This window comes from Hylobates moloch, unplaced genomic scaffold (genome assembly GCF_009828535.3).
Source record: "Hylobates moloch isolate HMO894 unplaced genomic scaffold, HMol_V3 SCAFFOLD_472, whole genome shotgun sequence".
Classification (NCBI taxonomy): Eukaryota; Metazoa; Chordata; class Mammalia; order Primates; family Hylobatidae; genus Hylobates; species Hylobates moloch.
In genome coordinates, this window is record NW_026652747.1 from 2,711 (window position 1) to 10,367 (window position 7,657).

Sequence of the window (7,657 nt, forward strand, 5' to 3'; positions counted from 1 at the left end):
ACAGCAAAAGAAACTATCATCAGAGTGAACAGGCAACCTACAGAATGGGAGAAAGTTTTTGCAATCTACCCATCTGACAAAGGTCTAATATCCAGAATCTACAAGGAACTGAGACAAATTTACAAGAAAAAAACAAACAACCCCATCAAAAAGTGGGCGAAGGATATGAACAGACACTTCTCAAAAGAAGACATTTATGCAGCCAATAAACATATGAAAGAAAGTTCATCATCATTGGTCATTAGAGAAATGCAAATCAAAACCACAATGAGACACCACCTCACGCCAGTGAGAATGGTGATTATTAAAAAGTCAGGAAACAACAGATTCTGCCAAGGCTATGGAGAAATAGGAATGCTTTTACACTGTTGGTGGGAGTGTAAATTAGTTCAACCATTGTGGAAGACACTGTGGCGATTCCTCAAGGATCTAGAACCAAAATACCATTTGACCCAGCAATCCCATTACTGGGTATATACCCAAAGGATTATAAATCATTCTACTATAAAGACACATGCACATGTATGTTTATTGCAGTGCTATTTACAATAGCAAAGACTTGGAACCAACCCAAATGCCATCGATGATAGACTGGATAAAGACAATGTGGCATATATACACCATGGAATACTATGCAGCCATAAAAAAGAATGAGTTCATGTCCTTTGCATGGACATGGATGAAGCTGGAAGCCATCATTCTAAGCAAAGTAACACAACAGAAAACCAAACTCTGCATGTTCTCGCTCATAAGTGGGAGTTGAACAATGAGAACACATGGACACAGGGAGGGTAATATCACATACTGGGGCCTGTCAGAGGGTGGGGGAAAGGGGAGGAAGAGCATTAGGACAAATACCTAATGAATGCAGGGCTTAAAACCTAGATGACGGGTTGATAGGTGCAGTAAACGACCATGGCACATGTATACCTATGTAACAAACCTGCACGTTCTGCACATGTATCCCAGAACTTAAAGTTAAAAAAAAAAAAAGTAGGATTACTAAAAAAGCAGGATTACTGGGGGTTGGCAGAGGCCTTTTCTTGAGCTCAGGAATGGATGATGCCACTGAAAGAGCAGATGTGGAAATAAATTCTGGAAATGTTTCGCATACCACTTGTAATGCTGTTTTTAAGATAATTGCTTGGGTAAATAAATTCCTTATACATTGACTAGTAAAGAGATACTCAACTTTGTACATTTGATGCCATATTCACTTGCTCTCTAACTTATGTTACCATGGCATTAATTTAGTATAAATAAAAATGCTCTAGGTCTGCTCAGTGCTGAGCCCTGCAATCTCAGCACTCAACATTTCTTATCCACTAAAGCACACACCATTGTTTACATGTGGAAGACTGACTATGCAGCCAGTCTAGTAAGCAAGCAAGCAAGCAGGGTCCTAGATATTAAAAATGATCATTCCTGTAAACCATCAAGCCACAAATCAACAAGCTTAATCACAAAAGGTTCTTGAGGGAACAAAGTTGAAATAACATCCATTGAGTCATTGTGGAACTATCTGTACTTGTGGTTGATTTGCCAGGTAAGCTGGTTTTTCCTCAGTTTCCTCACCTGTTAAACAAGAGGCAGAATGATGTTATCTCTAAAACACTTCTTGCTTTGAAATACTATTACTCTAAATAAGAGTTTGGAGAAACTCACAAAATACATCCTTGTTAACTCTCAATAAGCCCAAACAATATTCCAGGACCCCACAAAACCAGAGAACTAACAGGACCCCTTGTAGACCAGTCTCTTTGTGCAACGTAGGGAGAAAGGGGGGGGGGGAACTAAAGAACTTCCCAAAAGGTATTAAAAATAGCAACATGTAATTATGAAAAATCTTGTTCCACATTAGGTAGCCACATTCAAGAAACACTGTTGGAGATCTACTATGTCTAAGGCACGGTTTAAGTTATTATTGTTCAATTTTGAAATTATTATTGTTAACTTGTCAGTAATTTCTTAAACCTAAACTGATGAAACTCGCCTTGGGTGGACATAAAAGTAAAGCCATGGCCAAGGAGGGAGACAGTCTACAAATAAACCAAAAATAAAATGCAAGTGACATCATTAAAGGAAAAAAGCCAACACACTGCACAAAGATCAAAGACAAAACAGAGAAACATGATTGGTTAATACTGGGCTTTTGAGTATTTCATGTGCCTGAGAGGTCCGTCCATCCATCCACACCACACTTCTTCACCATGCTGTTGCAAACCAATAACAAGTCCAGCTTCAGCGCGGACAGGGCGCAGGGCGCAGACCCTGTGCATATCCCAGAATCCCGGACCCACTACCACTCCACTCTGGGAAGAAGGCGTTTCCCCTTGGGTGACTGTAAGATAAAGCAGCTTCTTCGATCTCTTTGTCCAATAAGAAGAAAACGTTGGCCCATAAAGAAAGAAAGAAACAAATAAATAGGAAAGGTGTGAGAAGGAAGGGAAGCTCCTTTCTTTTCTGTTTAAATTTCCCGCACCCTTTTACCTCCCCGCCTTCTCAGACGGTCTTTACTTTGAGCAGCAGAGACCCGGGCCGCTCAATACCCGGCTCTCCCGGGGAGGGTACTTGGAAAGTAGGCGGGACAGGCCGGATGAATAATTCGGTGTCCGACTTTTCCTGCCTTCGGCGCAGTCCCTCCCCCGCTTCGTTACTCGAGTGCACACGCGGCCGGGCTCTCGGCCCTCGATTGCTTCAGCCTATCACCCTGGGATGCCGCCTGCCGCCGCCGCCGCCGCCGCCGCCGCCACCGCTACCGCCGCGGCTGCCGGGCTTGTGGGATCTGTCGCGGAGCAGGAGCCAGAGCTGCGGCCGGAGCTGTGGCCTGAGAGTCAGGGGGCGGGCAGGCTCATTCCAGAAGTGGGGACCGAGGACAGGCGGGCTAGAACCCGGGGCCACCGCCCCCTACCCCTCCTCAGGCTGAGGGAACGGGCACTCGGAGCTTGAGGCGGCGGCGGCGGGAGCCGGTCAGAGGGGGCGGCCCCTGGCGGCGACGCCCCCAAGCCCAGCCCTGCCCGGCCCCGCTCCATCCCCAGCCAGAGCCTGGTCTGACCGCGAGAGACGCCGGCGAGGCTGAAGAAGGCGGCTCCGAGGAGGTGGGAGGGCGAGCCTCCCCTCCCGGGTTCTTCTGCGTCCTCTCCCGGGAGGGACCCACACACACCTGAGCCCGGACTCACCCTTGGTCGGGGCCACGCTGGATCCTCTTCCCGGCCTGGATCCCGCCCGCCGGCTGCAGGTGGGCTGCAGCGCCCGAGCCCCGGGCAGTGGGCGACGGGGAAGGAGGTGAGAGGTGTCCGCGCCGGCTGCCGCTCGGGTCCCTGTCCTCGCTGCGCGCTCTCCTCCTCCCCTTCCCGCAGGCAGGGCGCGGAGCCGCGCGCCAGCCCGCCCTGAAGCCGCCGCCTCGTCCCCCTCCCACCTCGGGGCACTATGGAGCTCTCTCCGTCGTCCGGAGGAGCCGCGGAGGCGCTGTCCTGGCCGGAGATGTTCCCGGCGCTGGAGTCCGACTCGCCGCTGCCCCCGGAGGAACTGGACGCGGTTGTCCCAGTCAGTGGAGCCGTAGCCGGTGGCATGTTGGATCGGATCCTTCTGGAGTCCGTGTGCCAGCAACAGAGCTGGGTCCGGGTGTACGGTAAGGACCACAGGCCGTCTTAGAGGCTGGTGTTTCCTATTTTTGCTTGGGCTGAAATTCATTCCCTAAGTCACAGGCTCATTCCCAGTCCTCATCCGTGCTAGGTCAGTTTCCCACATCCCTTTTTGTTCTGGGGGTGCATTTCTGACAAGTTTCTTGAGACTATCACTTGGGCAGGGATGTGACTCAGTATGGTCTTTGGACCTCTTCAGACACCTGCAGTAAGTTTAATGCGGAAGTTGGGCTATCCAAGACGTAATTCTTAGGCTATTACTTCAAGGGAACTGCCAGGCAATCAATCTTCAAGAAGGTATGATGGAAAACTCCATGAAACCAAGTGAATGGATTTTCGTCTCTTTTTCTTGTTGAATGAGGCAAGACTGGAAACAAAGATATTATGAAAAAGCAGAGAGTAAGCTAATGAATGAAAAAAAAGTACAAACTATGTATTTGGTGGGAGCAGACTAATCTATAACCTCTGCCTGAACCTCACTCTCTCTAAAAGCAACCACTTATTCCAACGGGTGTGGATTGTTTCAGATTACACTATTGTTTCTGAATGTCGTTGTAAAGTGACTGGGTTGCCACTCAGCAGGTTAAAAGTGATGAACACACTAAAACTTTGCCTTTCTGCATTCCTGGTAACCACCTCTTTAATTAAAACTGAATGATGAGATTCTATTAGGGTGAGCCTTGTGGCAGCACTAAAACCATACTGGTTTTGAAAACTCATAGCTTAAGGATTTATAGCCTGGCATTCAGGACTGAGCTGTGGCTTTCCAAAATATTGAAACGGCAAGATGTTTATCGCTTAGCTTACGTGACTACAAAAGACATTAGTAATGTGGCTGAGTATAAGATGGCAAATTTGAAGCACTTGGGATCAAACACAATGTTAAGATGTTATCCTGCAGTCGTGTGCATCTAAGCCTGTAGTGATCAAGTACCTTATGTTTTTTTCTTTCATCTTTCTGAACAGGGTATATGCTTACTATTCAAGAGTGACCAAGACTTAGAAGGTTTTTTTCTGTGTAGTTCAGTTGATTTGAAAACTTCATGTCCATCACAAAGATCATAGAACAAGGAGTCCAGAGATCTAAGTTCTTGCCTCAGTTCTACCACTAAATGGCTATGGGATTTGGGGCAGATCGAGTCACATTTTTGGCTTGTGATTCCTCATCTGTAAAGTGAGTGGATTGGATTAAATCATCACTAGTGACCCTTTTAATCATAAAAATGCAGCAATTCTTCTTATAACCAGTTCTTAAGGATTTATTTGTGTACCACTTTGTATTTTGCTGGCTGTTTCTTGATGTTACTCTACGTACCGGAAGACTTAATGCAAAGGAGTGGGAGACGATGCAAGGTCACCCAGTTTGTTCTCAGCAAATTAGATTAAAAACTTTGGTGCCTGATTTTCCGTCTGCCTGCTAATCCCACTTAGCTGGTCATTTAGAACAAAGGTTGATGAGAATCTGAAAGTGCATATGAATTAGAGTATATTGTAGTTACAACGTTTTCCCATTCTATCATCTTCCTCTCCTTACACACTTCTTTGGCATACTGTTTATTTGTGTGATGTTAGAAATAGGGCCATGCTATTCTAAGAATACATGTATATGATAATTCGGTATTTCAGTATCCAAAACTGTCTGGGTTCTCTGGACCTAGTGTTAACTATCATTCTTCATTTGTAAGGACATAAAAGTCTATAAGTGTATGTTGTTTTGTAGTCCATTCCTAGGGGTTGATTTGTGAAATATATATTGTATATTTTGTGTGTGTGTGTGTGTGAGAGAGAGAGAGAGTGAGAGCAAGTTTACATTGTTTTTTTTTTTCTTTCGTCCTTCTGAACAGGATATATGTTTATTGTTCAAGAGTGACCATGACTTAGAAGTTTTCTTTCTGCGTAGTTCAGTTGATGCCAAGACTTCATATCAGACATCACAGAAATGCATGGTATGTATACGTGTGTGACACACACATATACATACCATGCCTTGCATTTTTGTGACCAATTGCAGACTTTCCACTGCATTGTAACTTTTTTTGTTTTCTCTATCAATTAACCAGAAGTTGTTTTTATTTATTGTTTAGTATTGCTACTTTCCTTCCTCTGAGGCAGCTCATCCTGGATACTACTTTGTTGTCTTTAGTTTGATGTAAATATTTCAGAACTATTGGAATGACTCTTGGCTATGTCCTTAGCTAGTTTTAAGTTGCCTATTGTATGAACAGGGTGTATGTTTGAAAACTTTGAAGTAAAAACTTTGAAATAAAAGTAATAGAATGTAGAAAAACAATTTGGAGAATACACTAGTTTTGTTTTTCTTGTTTCTTGTCTGTGTGTTCAAACCTTCATTGTCTTGGATCATCTAGGTTCGTCTCACAATTTAAAGAGACTTTGATGAGTGTAGTCTAACATGTTTCAGGGAAATCTACAAATTGGGAACCTAGTCTAGAGGATACAACTAGAAACCTAGAGTATACAACTGGGGATGGAGAACTTGGTTTCATTCTGGCTTTGCCGCAAGTTGGTTGTCTAACTCTGGGCAAGTAGTTTTAACTCATGGCCTCTAGGTTTCAGCATAAAAGTGGAATCTGGAGTAATTGGTATCTGTGGTCCCTTTTAGCTTTAAAGTTGTCTGATTCTGTGGCTTGGCCCATTATTTTACCTGCAGGTTGGCCTATAATCTTTATCCTGGCTCTTGGGGCCAGGCATTAACCAAGCCCTTAACTTAGTGCATTTAAATCATGATTGTTAGGGGATTCTGGGGAGCAGTTTTATCAAAAGGTCAGTGAACTGAGTTTTCAAAGAAGATATATTGAAGGCAGATGTTTATTTATTTGGAATGTTTTCACAAGATAGGAAGGTGAGTATGGGGATGTTGCTTAGGTCTAGTTCATACAGTTTTGAGACCTAACCTACATAGCCATGTGGGTTCTAAAGGTAGGGTAATAATAAGGAGCTTTATTAAGTGCAATTTACATCTCCTGCAATATACTTCTGTTTGCAATCATGATGGGAACAAACAACAGAAGTAACCCTCCAAAGAATATCTTAACAGGAACTTCTAGAAACAATATTTTATTAGTTTGCCTCACAAAATTTGAAGACTAGGCACTATTTTGAGTTTGTTGTTGACAGGTTTGGCTCCTTGGTTGATAATACATATATATTGTGTACATATGTATATATTGTCATAATACATATACTCAGGGTTTTGTGTATTGCCATGATTTGGAAAATTTTTCTGGAATATGTTCAGAGCTTTATAATAGGTGGATCTATATTTAGAACACAAACTAATGCACATTTTTGAGACGTGGCTGAGAGAAAAATATTTATGCTGTCTGTCCTAATCTTCATTTTCTTTTAGTTGTAAAATGTTTCATTTGTTTTATTCCAGTATTATAAGTTGTGCCCATGCCTTGTCAAGACTATAAAATTTTTGATATCAGGGAGCCTTGTTTATCTTTGTATTCTTATCTTGCCACCCCCTTCATTGTCAACTTGTCTGCCAGATTGGTACCTTGCTCGTAGTAAGTCAGTGTCTGTTGAATGTTGATCTGTTTGTCCTTTGACCATCCAGATCTCAACCTGACCGATTGTATGGGTGGTAGAGTAGCTTAAACAAAGGCATGCCACAAACAGCTAAATATGGATACAGAATCCAAGAGCATCAAATGCAGAACATTTTTCAGATATTTATAGCCTCAAAGCAAAGTCAATTGGCTGAAAAAGCTCAGCAGCATAGCGAAAGGAAACGGGAGTGGCAAAGCTAGCCTCACTGTCTGTGCTTTCTGGTAAACAATGAGAACATTAAAATTAAATACTTTACCATGAATGGATGGGGAGTGTAGGACACTCTGGGAGAAATTTAAGATCCCAATCTCTAGGACTGCCTGCGGTGGAGCTCTGCACTCATCAGTATGACAGGTCTGCAAGTATGTGCTCAGATATGCTCTTGGAGAGTTAGAAGGGAAATATAATCAGCACAAGAAAGGGATCAACAAGAAATCTTG

The 7,657-nt window shown here is 43.5% G+C and overlaps 1 pseudogene; it reads left to right on the forward strand.

The window, feature by feature from the left end:
• Nucleotides 1–1,055: 1,055 nt before the first annotated feature.
• Nucleotides 1,056–4,005, forward strand: LOC131382648 (uncharacterized; annotated as a pseudogene).
• The last annotated feature ends 3,652 nt before the right edge of the window (nt 4,006–7,657 follow it).